The sequence below is a fragment of the Oncorhynchus kisutch genome, linkage group LG8 (assembly GCF_002021735.2).
Source record: "Oncorhynchus kisutch isolate 150728-3 linkage group LG8, Okis_V2, whole genome shotgun sequence".
Taxonomy (NCBI): Eukaryota; Metazoa; Chordata; class Actinopteri; order Salmoniformes; family Salmonidae; genus Oncorhynchus; species Oncorhynchus kisutch.
The window spans coordinates 21,314,886-21,328,666 of NC_034181.2; the positions used below are offsets into that span (position 1 = coordinate 21,314,886).

Below are 13,781 nucleotides of genomic sequence, written 5' to 3' on the forward strand. Positions count from 1 at the left end.
CTTTAAACAATGCTACCTTATATAATGTTACTTACCCTACATTATTCATCTCATATGCATACGTAGATACTGTACTCTATATCATCGACTGCATCCTTATGTAATACATGTATCACTAGCCACTTTAACTATGCCACTTGGTTTACATACTCATCTCATATGTATATACTGTACTCGATATCATCTACTGTATCTTGCCTATGCTGCTCTGTACCATCACTCATTCATATATCCTTATGTACATATTCTTTATCCCCTTACACTGTGTATAAGACAGTAGTTTTTTTTGGAATTGTTAGTTAGATTACTTGTTCGTTATTACTGCATTGTCGGAACTAGAAGCACAAGCATTTCGCTACACTCGCATTAACATCTGCTAACCATGTGTATGTGACAAATAAATTTGATTTGATTTGATTTGACATGTATTGGCTTAAGCAGGGGGACACGTCTGGCACTGCAGGATTTGAGTCCCTGGCGGCGTAGTGTGTTACTGATGGTAGGCTTTGTTACTTTGGTCCCAGCTCTCTGCAGGTCATTCACTAGGTCCCACCGTTTGGTTCTGGGATTTTTGCTCATCGTTCTTGTGATCATTTTGACCCCACGGGGTGAGATCTTGCGTGGAGCCCCAGATCAAGGGAGATTATCAGTGGTCTTGTATGTCTTCCATTTCCTAATAATTGCTCCCACAGTTGATTTCTTCAAACCAAGCTGCTTACCTATTGCAGATTCAGTCTTCCCAGCCTGGTGCAGGTCTACAATTTTGTTTCTGGTGTCCTTTGACAGCTCTTTGGTTTTGGCCATAGTGGAGTTTGGAGTGTGACTGTTTGAGGTTGTAGACAGGTGTCTTTTATACTGATAACAAGTTCAAACAGGTGCCATTAATACAGGTAACGAGTGGAGGACAGAGGACCCTCTTAAAGAAGAAGTTACAGGTCGGTGAGAGCCAGAAATCTTGCTTGTTTGTAGGTGACCAAATACTTATTTTCCACCATAATTTGCAAATAAATTCATTTAAAATCCTACAATGTGATTTTCTGGATTTTTTTTCTCTCTTTTCTCATTTTGTCTGTCATAGTTGAAGTGTACCTATGATGACAATTACAGGCCTCTCTCATCTTTTTAAATGGGAGAACTTGCACAATTGGTGGCTGACTAAATACTTTTTTGCCCCACTGTAGGTGAGACAACCGCATACCACAGTCATAGTAAGCAAAACATTTTCCTCAGTAAATAGCAACAGCAAAGTAAGTATCAGAAAAGTCCGTGCTAGTAAGAAAAGACAAATGCGAGTGTTCGTACAAGAAGACAATAGACTGAAGGTAGGGAGGGGCATCACTTAGTCATATACAGTTGAAGTCGGAAATATACATACACTTAGGTTTTTCAACCACTCCACAAATTTCTCCTTAAACTATAGTTTTGGCAAGTCAGTTAGGACATCTACTTTGTGCATGAAACAAGTAATTCTTCCAACAATTGTTTACAGACAGATTATTTCACTTATAATTCACTGTATCACAATTCCAGTGGGGCAGAAGTTTACATACACTTAAGTTGACTGTGCCTTTAAACGGCATGGAAAATTCCAGAAAATTATGTCATGCTTTAGAAGCTTCTGATAGGCTAATTGACATCATTTGAGTCAATTGGAGGTGTACCTGTATTTCAAGGCCTACCTTCAAACTCAATGCCTCAAGACCTCAGGAAAAAATGTGTAGACCTCCACAAGTCTTGTTCACCCTTGGGAGCAATTTCCAGACGTCTGAAGGTACCACGTTCATCTGTACAAACAATAGTACGCAAGTATAAACACCATGGGACCACGCAGCCATCATACCGCTCATGAAGGAGACGCGTTCTGTCTCCTAGAGATGAACGTACTTTGGTGCGAAAAGTGCAAATCAATTCCAGAACAACAGCAAAGGACCTTTTTGGAACATCTTTTTATACTTTTTGGAAAAACGTCCTCTGGACGTCCTCTGGACAAAACTAGAACTGTGTGGCCATAATGACCATCGTTATGTTTGGAGGAAAAAGGGGGAGGCTTGCAAGCCCAAGAACACCATCCCAACCGTGAAGCACGGGGGTGGCAGCATCATGTCGTGGGGGTGCTTTGCTGCAGGAGGGACTGGTGCTCTTCACAAAACAGATCATGAGGTAGGAAAATTATGTGGATATATTGAAGCAACATCTCAAGACATCAGTCTGGAAGTTAAAGCTTGGACACAAATGGGTCTTCCAAATGGACAATGACCCCAAGCATACTTCCAAAGTTGTGGCAAAATGGCTTAAGGACAACAAAGTCAAAGTATTGGAGTGGCCATCACAAAGCCCTGACCTCAATCCTATAGAAAATGTGTGGGCAGAACTGAAAAAGTGTGTGCGAGCAAGGAGGCCTACAAACCTGACTCAGTTACACCAGCTCTGTCAGGAGGAATGGGCCAAAATCCACACAACTTATTGTGAGAAGCTTGTGGAAGGCTCCCCGTAAACGTTTGACCCAAGTTAAACAATCTAAAGGTAATGCTACCAAATACTAATTGAGTGTATGTAAACTTCTGACCCACTGGGAATGTGATGAAAGAAATAAAAGCTGAAATAAATCTCTACTATTTTTCTGGCATTTCACATTCTTAAAATAAAATGGTGATCCTAACTGACCTAAGACTGGGAATTTTGGGGATTAAATGTCAAGAATTGTGAAAAACTGAGTTTAAATGTATTTGGCTAAGGTGTATGTAAACTTCCGACTTCAACTGTACACTGTCAATCTGTACCTACACAGTATGCTTGTTACATCCCTTTAATCTGAATCACACTAAGAGTGTGCAGTATAATGCCCAACTGAAGGAAGCAGCTGGTATTCAGAATGAAATACAAATTGTATTGTTGCCGAGATAGGGACTGATAAATAGCTGACAGGTAGAGAGGCTGGGTTTCACAGCAGTTTGCATCAGAGGGCTGTCTACAACAGAGAGAAGCAATGTTTTCTTATCAACTTCAAGACCCTACTGTAATATACCTCTCATACAGTTGTTGATTTGCTGCTGACCTCTGGAATGTACTCTACTCCTGGAGAATGAGTTCCACTCCAAAGACCCTGGGTCTTATAAGGCCCATATATAATAAGTATTCACACCCCTTGGATCTTTAAAATTGTTTTTTGTATTACAAATTGAGATTGAAATAGATTTACTGGTCACTGATCTAAACAAAACTCCATAATGTCAAAGTGAAAATAAATTGACACATTTTTACAAATGAATTGAAATCAAATAACTTAAATATAGTCGTTGCATAAGAATTCACCCCCTTTGTTTATGTTAGGCTAAATTAGTTCAGGAGTAACATTTGGCTTAACAAATCACATAATAAGTTACATGAAATAACAGGGGTTGACAATATATTCCTCTGACCCCTATGCATACAGTATAACAACTGTAAGGTCCCTCAGTCAAATACTGAATTTCAAGCACAGATTCAACTTCAAAGACCAGGGAGCTTTCCAAATGCCTCAAAGAAGGGTCGTGATTGGTAGATGGGTAACAATAGCTCATTAAGACATTGAATATCTCTTTATGCATGGTCAAGCTAATGCTTATGCTATGGATAATGCAATAAACCACCCAGAAACATCAAAAAGATAGCCATCATTCTGAACTGTGATATAGGACAGGAAGAAAGCAGTTTTAATGGTGACATCCCTGAGCAGTTAAGTCGTTCAATGGCTGTGATGGGAGAAAACTGAGGATGGATCAACAGTAGTGACTCTACAATAATGACAAATGACAGAGGGAAAAGAAGAATACAAATATACAGAATATAAATATTCCAAAACATACATCCTGTATGCAACAAGGCACTAACGTAATACTGCAAAAAAACAAGGCAAATGAATACACTTTCTGGCAAAGCCTTATATTCGGGGCAAAATACAACACATCACTGAGTAGCTGCCTCCTTATTTCCTAGAGGAAACCCTGTTTCAGTCTGCTTTACACCAGACACTAGGAGAGGAATTCACCGTTCAGCAAGATAATAGCCTACAACACAAGGCCAATCATACATTGGAATTGCTTACCAAGAAGACAGTGAATGTTCCTGAGTGGCCAAGTTACAGTTTTGACTTAAATCTGCTTGAAAATCTATGGCAATACTTGGAAATTGTTGTCTAGCCATGATCCCCAACACCTTTTTAAAAGAATAATGTCCAAATATTGCACAATCCAGGTTTGCAAAGCTCCTACAGATTTCTATTAGAAAAGTCACAGCTGTAATAAATGCCAAATGTGTTTCTAGCATGTATTGACTCAGTGGGGTGAATACTTAGCTAATCAATGTATATTAGTGTTTTGTCATTAATCACTAATAAATGTTAGAATTGTTCTTCCTGTAGATTATTGACAGAAAAGGACAATTAAATCCATTTGAATCCCACTTTGTAACAATAAAATATTAAGAAATGCAATACTTATGATACCCAATGTGTATTTGTTGTTGTAGTTGAACTGTGGCGCCTACTGTGTGTTGACCTGGAGGATATGCTGTATGTATCTAGTCAACTCCAAAGACCCTACAGTGGGTATTATAAAAAAATACAGTTGTGTAATTCTAAAGCATATGATTGTGGTTCACCTAGATAATATTCTGTCCAAGTAGGGAACTCCAAAAAATCTGTGTTTCATAAAGAAAATACAGTTGCTAAACTCTGGAATGTATACAGCATAGATGGATGTTTACACCCAAATACCTGTAGGCTATGACTTTCTCTGGTGTCATTATGGAATGCCTCAGGCTAGTCGAAACTGATTTCCTCTAGTCTGTTGTTTTGACAGTAGAATAAGTCAAGAAAAGGTCAACTGCACTAACCTCTCAATCTCTGACCTGTTCACACTTGTTTACAGATTGTAAAACAAAGTATACCCAATCACAAAGTCATCACAGAAACAGTTATTCTTTAAGTCTCATCATATTTGGTCATCACCAAAAGATGGACATAGCCTGTGTTAATCTTTGTGCTTTATTATCTTATGAAGAGTTCTGAAGTTATGTGCACAGAAAGCATCCCTTCAGTGCCTCTATTGTGTCCTCAATCCATAAATTGACAGTTTTGACAAGAGGTCTGCTGCTTTCAAATGCTTTACGTTAAGTTTGAAAGGGCTGGCTGAATTTGCTTTGCTGTCAAGGCATCATTGATATTTCCATGGTATTTAGTCAGGTCTTTGTTCTTTCCTGCATGTCATTCAGAATGGTTAATCAATACAAAAGTGTAATTTGTGCAGCTTCCAAATATGAAATACAGTCAGATATGACAATTAAAAAAGGTAATCTGTACTGAAGCACAGTAAAATAATCTTTGAAATTGATGTAACTGAATGATCAGGGGTATATTTCAGAAATGTATTTCATTATTACATGGGTTATTATTACTTTAGATGATGGCTGATGAATTTGGCACCTTGCGTCACCCTGCAAGAGTTTGTCAAATTAAAGAACAGCTGAACTCACCACTTCCACATTTGTTGGTCGGCTGCTTATTAAGCAAAACAAGATTTGTGGCTTGGGGGTGTGGTTCGATGTGGGTGTTATATTGCAATATCATAAACTGGGTGGTTCGAGCACTGAATGCTGATTGTCTGAAAGTTGTGGTATGTATTTTTTATCATCTAATTACATTGTTAACCAGTTTATAATAGCAATAAGGCACCTCACGGGGTTGTGGTATATTGCCAATATACCACAGCTAAGGGCTGAATCCAGGCAATCCGTTGCATCGCGTCTAACAGCTCTTCGCCGTGGTATTTTGCCACCCCTTATTGCTTCATTATAAACTGGATAGTTTTGGTCCTGGATGGTGATTGGCTGAAACAGCATTCTAGCCGTGTGTATATCAGACATTATACCTTGGGTATGACTTAAAACTACTTGTTTACTGTTACATTTATGTTGGTAAGCGGTTTATAATAGCAATAAGCAATGTTTCCTCTAAGCTGCGCCCATCAGCCCGTGCAGAGAAGATCGAGATTAAAGTTGAGTGAAGTTCAACTTTAGAGTTTTCACCATTAGTTAACACTATCAACATTTCACTTTACTGTAGGAATTGTGATCGAGTCAACGCAATATTAGTCTGGCCTCCACGATCACCCGGCCTCAACCCAATTGAGATGGTTTGGGATGAGTTGGACTACGGAGTGAAGGAAAATCAGCCAACAAGTGCTCAGCATATGTGGGAACTCCAAGACTATTGGAAAAGCATTCCAGATGAAGCTGGTTGAGAGAATGCCAAGTGTGCAAAGTTGTCATCAAGGAAAAGGATTGCTACTATGAAGAATCAAAAATATATTTTGACTTGTTCAACACTTTTTTTGGTTACTACATGATTCCAAGTGTTATTTCACAGTTTTGATGTCTTCACTATTATTATGCAATGTAGAATAGTAAAAATAAAGAAAAACCCTTGGTTGAGTAGGTGTGTCCAGTCTTGACTAGTACTGTAGGTATTACAGACTCGGTCAGGGAGAGGTTGAAAATGTCAGTGAAGACATTTGCCAGTTGGTCTGCGCATGCTCTGAGTACACATCCTGGTAATCCGTCTGGCCCCGCTGCCTTTTGAATGTTGACCTGTTTAAAAGGTCTTGCTCACATTGGCTACGGAGAGCGGGATCACACAGTCTTCCGGAACAGCTGGTGCTCTCATGCTTCAGTGTTGCTTGTCTGGAAACGAGCATAAAAAAAGGCATTTATCCCATCTGGTAGGCTCGTGTCACTGGGCAGCTCGCGGCTGGGTTTTCCTTGGTAGTCTAATTGTTTGCAAGCCCTGCCATATCCGACGAGCATCAGAGCCGGTGTAGTAGGATTCAGTCTTAGTCCTGTATTGATGCTTTGCCTGTTTGATGGTTCATCTGAGGGCAAAGCAGGATTTCTTATAAGCGTCCGGATTAGTGTCCCACTCCTTGAAAGCAGCAGCTCTAGCCTCGGTGCAGATGTTGCCTGTAATCTATGACTTCTGGTTGGAGTATGTCAGTAGGGTCACTGTGGGGACGACGTCATCGATCCACTTATTGATGAAGCCGGTGACGGAGGTGGTATACTGCTCAATGCCATTGGATGAATCCCGGAACATATTCCAGTCTGTGGTGATATTTGCCAAATAAAGGGTGAGGGAGCGCTTTGTATGTGTCTCTGTGTGTGAAGTAAAGGTGGTCCAGAGTTTTTTTCCCTCTGGTTGCACCTTTGACATGCTGGTAGAAATGAGGTAAAACGGATTTAAGTTTGCCTGCATTAAAGTCTCCGACCACTAGGAGTGTCGCTTCTAGATGTGCATTTTCTTGTTTGCTTATGGCCTTATACAGCTGGTTGAGTGTGGTCTTAGTGCCAGTATCCGTTTTTTTGCTATTGAGTGAGTTATTAGCCCAGTTATAGCTCATTTATAGTCAGAAATGTGGGAGTGATTGCTTCCAACAAGAGAACAAAACGTGAACATTTCTAGCCAAAAATTCTTACACAGGGACATTCGAGAAATTGGTTTATAGAACAGCACATAAATTAGTTACAAGCACAAACATAAAAATTTCCATTACAGCGAGTCAAGTAAAGAGCTGTTTTTTATGTCTTAAAGGGGCAGTGTTGTATTTTGAGACTAGGCTTGAATAAGCTAAGTAGCCATTGGCAGAGGGTGGCATAATTTGTCTGTAATAATGGTATGGGAATAATAATGCATTTTATTTTGTCAAGTGGTTTCTTGCATCAAACAACACAACAAGTGGATAAACAGGTTAATGTCAAGCCCTGCATGTTTTTTTTTCAAAAGTCTCATGGACTGTAGGCCTACATTGAACACTACACATTGGCTACTACTGTTGGCTGAATGATATAACTGCCATTTCCATGTGAAAATGTTTATGTGATGCATTTTCTACATTGTTTTGTATTGTAGGCCACTCTGGTAGGCCTACATTATGGTCAAATAGCCACAGTAGCCTACAGTACTTAGCCACTTAAAACGGTGAAGCGGTTACAGCCTCAGTGTTCACAATAAACATGCGCCAGAAGTTGCACCACATTTTGGGAACTTTGAAGTTTGAGCTCAGCAGAACTGAAATTTGCTTGGTGCCGGAATTTATTTAGGGAAATTTGTCAATAAGGCGTTTTGTGGTTTTTGGCCAATATACCACTGATAAGAACTCTACCAGGCGCTTCGAATATTGGAATATTGGCCAATTAATCGACATGGCCGATTAATTAGGGCCGATTTCAAGTTTTCATAACAAATTGGTAATCGCCAATTATGTCCGATTACATTGCACTCCACTAGGAGACTTGCGTGGCAGGCTGACCACCTGTTACACGAGTGCAGCAAGGAATCAAGGTAAGTTGCTAGCTAGCATTAAACTTCTCTTATAAAAAACAATGAATCTTAACATAATCACTAGTTAACTACACATGGTTGGTGATATTACCAGTTTAACCAGCTTGTCCTGCGTTGCATATAATCAATGCGGTGCCTGTTAATATACACTGCTCAAAAAAATAAAGGGAACACTTAAACAACACAATGTAACAATGTAAGTCAATCACACTTCTGTGAAATCAAACTGTCCACGTAGGAAGCAACACTGATTGACAATAAATTTCACATGCTGTTGTGCAAATGGAATAGACAACAGGTGGAAATGATAGGCAATTAGCAAGACACCCCCAATAAAGGAGTGGCTCTGCAGGTGGTGACCACAGAGCACTTCTCAGTTCCTATGCTTCCTGGCTGATGTTTTGGTCACTTTTGAATGCTGGCGGTGCTTTCACTCTAGTGGTAGCATGAGATGGAGTCTACAACCCACACAAGTGGCTCAGGTAGTGCAGCTCATCCAGGATGGCACATCAATGCGAGCTGTGGCAAGAAAGTTTGCTGTGTCTGTCAGCGTAGTGTCCAGAGCATGGAGGTGCTACCATGAGACAGGCCAGTACATCAGGAGACGTGGAGGAGGCCGTAGGAGGGCAACAACCCAGCAGCAGGACCGCTACCTCCGCCTTTGTGCAAGGAGGAGCAGGAGGAGCACGGCCAGAGCCCTGCAAAATGACCTCCAGCAGGCCACAAATGTGCATATGTCTGCTCAAACGGTCAGAAACAGACTCCATGAGGGTGGTATGAGGGCCCGACGTCCACAGGTGGGGGTTGTGCTTACAGCCCAACACCGTGCAGGATGTTTGGCATTTGCCAGAGAACACCAAGATTGGCAAATTCGCCACAGGCGCCTTGTGCTCTTCACAGATGAAAGCAGGTTCATACTGAGCACATGTTCCAGACGTGACAGTCTGGAGACGTTGTGGAGAACGTTCTGCTGCCTGCAACATCCTCCAGCATGACCGGTTTGGCAGTGGGTCAGTCATGGTGTGGGGTGGCATTTCTTTGGGGGGCCGCACAGCCCTCCATGTGCTCGCCAGAGGTAGCCTGACTGCCATTAGGTACCGAGACGAGATCCTCAGACCTCTTGTGAGACTATATGCTGGTGCGGTTGGCCCTGGGTTTCTCCTAATGCAAGACAATGCTAGACCTCATGTGGCTGGAGTCTGTCAGCAGTTCCTGCAAGAGGAAGACATTGATGCTATGGACTGGCCCGCCCGTTCCCCAGACCTGAATCCAATTGAGCACATCTGGGACACCATGTCTCGCGCCATCCACCAACGCCACGTTGCACCACAGACTGTCCAGGAGTTGGCCTCATCAGGAGAATAATTTTGCACGCCCAATTTTTCAGTTTTTGATTTGTTAAAAAAGTTAGAAATATCCAATAAATGTCGTTCCACTTCATGATTGTGTCCCACTTGTTGTTGATTCTTCACAAAAAAATACAGTTTTATATCTTTATGTTTGAAGCCTGAAATGTGGCAAAAGGTCGCAAAGTTCAAGGGGGCCGAATACTTTCGCAAGGCACTGTATTTACTCTGAGCTGCGCTTCGGTAGGTTGGTGGTAGATGGAAGGCCGTGTTGCCAAACCGAGTCCTTTGAAGAATGTCTCTGGTGGTCAATTGGATACGTGGTAGTAACGTCGTTGTGTGGTAGACTGGATACTCTGTCTGTTCTTTCCTAGCCTGCGTTTGCAGCTACTGTGGCTAACTCAACGGCTAGGAGGTATCACTTCTGTAATGAATAAGAGTTCAAAGTTCATACCATTCGCAACCAAAGCTCACGCTGAGGTTGGCTTAGTTCTGTAGTTGACATGTTAGTCCTTTTAACGCAGAGGCTGCAGACCTCACGTACTTGGAACAGGAGGTTATATTGTCATCAAGGCTTTATATAGGAAGGGAGAGGAGGGTGTGTTTGAAAGGTTTTATAACCCATGTCTCTTCACAGGGGCGCGCCACTGATTGAGCAGAGCCCTAACCCAAATCTCTCATTTGGAAGCTAAAATTACATTTAATCTCTTCACCAGTAATTTTATATTCAAACATTTAAATTTAACAACAATTCCATGTGAATCTGATAACTACAATGTGCAGACTTTCCACTGTAGAGTTTATGTCATCTTATCATTGATGAGAATGTCTCAGATGACAACCGAACTGACATCATATTCATTAAGTAACACCGTATATGTTCAATTGGTCGGATTACCAGAATATAGTTCATTTCCCCCACCTTCTGATGTTCCCAGAGTCTCTATGTTAACCAAGGGGTTTTCAAATGTCACATCAGTAGGGTAGAGAGAGGAAACAGGGGGGAAGAGGTATTTATGACTGTCATAAACCTACCCCCCAGGCCAACGTCATGACACTGTGTTTGCCAGCAGCTTTTCACAATGCTTGAAGCACAGCTCTGTTTATGACTTCAAGCCTACCAACTCCCGAGATTAGGCTGGCAATACTATAGTGCCTATAAGAACATCCAATCGTCAAAGGTATATGAAATACACATGGTATAGAGAAAAATAGTCCTATAATTCCTATAATAACTACAACCTAAAACTTCTTACCTGGGAATATTGAAGACTCATGTTAAAAGGAACTACCAGCTTTCATATGTTCTCATGTTCTGAGCAAGGAACTTAAATGTTAGCTTTTTTACATAGCACATACTGCACTTTTACTTTCTTCTCTAACACTGTGCTATTACATTATTTAAACCAAATTGAACATGTTTCATTATTTATTTGAGACTAAATTGATTTCATTTATTTGTTATAATAAGTGTTCATTCAGTCCTGTTGTAATTGTCATTAGTACACAAACACACACACACAATTTTTGGTCCTCCAATAATCAGTATCGGCGTTGAAAAATCATAATCGGTCGACCTCTATGGCCAATACACCACACCTCCTCGGGCCTTGTTGCTTAATCGTACCCTGGCAGTTATTGTTGAAAAACTCATGGTATAGGCGCCAACCGCACAGAGACAAAGCGTGTTTCAATAATCGTCAATAACAAATTGTTTTAACCTAAAGCAATTTAATAAAGACATGTATATTATGGGGAATTGGAATGAGAGGGTTACTTACAGTGTTGGTAAAGGATCACAGCAGTGATTAAATGAGGGTATGAGGCATGAGTTGAGGTGTTCAGAGACTTGAATTCAGTGTAGGACAGGGGTTGAGGTGTTCATAGGCTTCAGTGCAGGACAGGCTCATCATGGATGGATGGATGGATGGTGTTGGAGCAGAGCTCAACTCTTCCACTGAGGGCAGGACAGGATTTGACTGGGGAGACCAAAAACAATAACAAAATACACTACACAGACAAAATATCAAAACATTTGTTTGTCCAAGGAGTAAAATCATTGATGTGTAATAATGTGATTGTGATCGACTCTACACACAGTAATGAGAAAATGTACAGGTCTACTCACTGGATGGCTACTTTGTTAGATTCTTCAATGGTTGGAGAGGAAACATTCAATATGCCAGTGGTTGTGCGGGCAATATGAGACACGGCTTCAGTTAATGTCAAGAGAGTTGATAATGGTAGTGGAGTAGAGTGGTCATTACCTCTTTACATTTTTCTGAAATTCACTGAGTAGGATGGTCCTTCCCTTCCTCCTCTGAGAAGCCTCCACTGTTGTGTATGATTTCCTAGAAACAAGGGTGTCTCAACTTATCCCACTACCCCCTTATCACAATGTAAATAATTTAAACATTTGTAGGCAAATATTGAAACTCGGTAGAATGACCCATAATGCTCATTGACTGGACATCAAATTACCATGACAATTATGCATCACAATAGTCAAATGTACAGTATGTATGCAACATGCAGCAGTTCACTGTATCCATCAACTGCACTGCTGCTGCACACAGCATATGAGTAGCCCAAGCAGTCTGATCTTATGTAACCGCATCCACTACAGCATCAAGTTCCTTCTAATTGGCTTAAACAGAATGAGCCTATCCCCCAGAGCCATTGAAGACTCTCCTACATACGTTATTGTACAGCCAGAGAGAGCCTCCATGTGTATTAGTGATCAGTCAAATCACTATTAGTTAATGTCCTGTTCCTTGCATCCATCAACTATATTTAAAGAAAAAGCGAGCAGGTCACACCCGGTAACTGGCTATATTCTTTTACAAAGAAATCATGCTGTGACCAGGTGCTAGAATACTGAAAGACGAATCATCCTGTGACAAGACTATAGGCACTATTATTAGAATGTCATCACCACCTCCATAGTGTGAGAGTAGAGATCAATGTTAAGGACAAACTGGTTTCAATCAGTGTTCGAAAGTTATTATTCTGTAGGTCAGGACAACTCCTGTGGCGTTAAGTGATGTGAGTAGCTGAGTCATAGCCTCTGGACTGATTCAATGCCGTTATTCACATACGTTTTTTACTGTTGTAAAGTTCAATGGTTCAGAAGTCTATTCCTACCCATCTTCTGTAATTGTCATGCAAATATTTTTTTTATATTTCCCTTATTATCTGAGGTAAAATGGTGATAAGAAGTTACGGTTATGTCCCAAATGACACCCTTTCCCTTTAGGGGAAACTAGAACATGAAACTAGAACAAAATAAAATACCTTGATTTGTGGGATTTTCACTAAATGTAATCCATAGTGTTACATCTGCCCTGCCTCAACTTCTCATACTGTGTCTCTCTAACCTGCCACCACTCCCCCACTGCTCTCTCCCTCTCTGTGTGGGTGTATCTGATTGTGTGAGTGGAAACAGGTGTGCTTGGAGTCAGAGTAGATCCACACCAGCTGCAACCTGTTCCATAATCAAGACCTCTACAAATACTCAGTCCTGCCACTCCCATCCTGCCAGATTGTAGCCTCTGCTCAGTCAGTCAAGCCGTTTGTTCTTGCATAGATCTTGTTATCCTGTGTTGCTCATTTTCCCTAGCCTGACGCTGCATTTCTCTCCGCTACAGTTCCGTCCGCTCTGACTCTGGTCCCTGTGTCGCCAGTCCCTCATCTCATAAGTCTTGCTTCCCTGCCCTGGACCCCCCACTATACTGCTTCCTTGGATTCTGCTCCGGACCAGCTTCCCCTTCCCCTCCTCCCCTTGCCCCTTCCTGGTTCCCTGCTACCCAACCGAGCTCCCCCTGGCCTGCACCCCATCTCCCCCTGCTTTTCAATAAATACCTTGGTTACCTTATCCCTGTCTCCTCGTCTGAGTCTGCACTTGGGTTCACCTGCTCCACCCCACTTAACACATAGAAGGGTGCTTTGGAGGAAGTGTTGTTGATATGACATTTGTATGTTAATAAAGCATAATTTAAATAATTAATTGAAGTTGAAACGTGAGATTTTGGCCTTAACCAGACTTCCTTTAAGAATTGGTGTCA

The 13,781-nt window shown here is 41.2% G+C and overlaps 1 long non-coding RNA gene across 1 annotated transcript; it reads right to left on the bottom strand.

Moving 5' to 3' along the window:
• Window positions 1-11,555: 11,555 nt before the first annotated feature.
• Window positions 11,556-13,097, bottom strand: LOC116374819 (uncharacterized). The gene is made up of 3 exons (XR_004210757.1): window positions 13,012-13,097; window positions 11,985-12,068; window positions 11,556-11,696 (listed from the first exon to the last, which is right to left on the bottom strand). It is a non-coding gene; the product is annotated as an uncharacterized LOC116374819 (long non-coding RNA).
• Window positions 13,098-13,781: the final 684 nt, after the last annotated feature.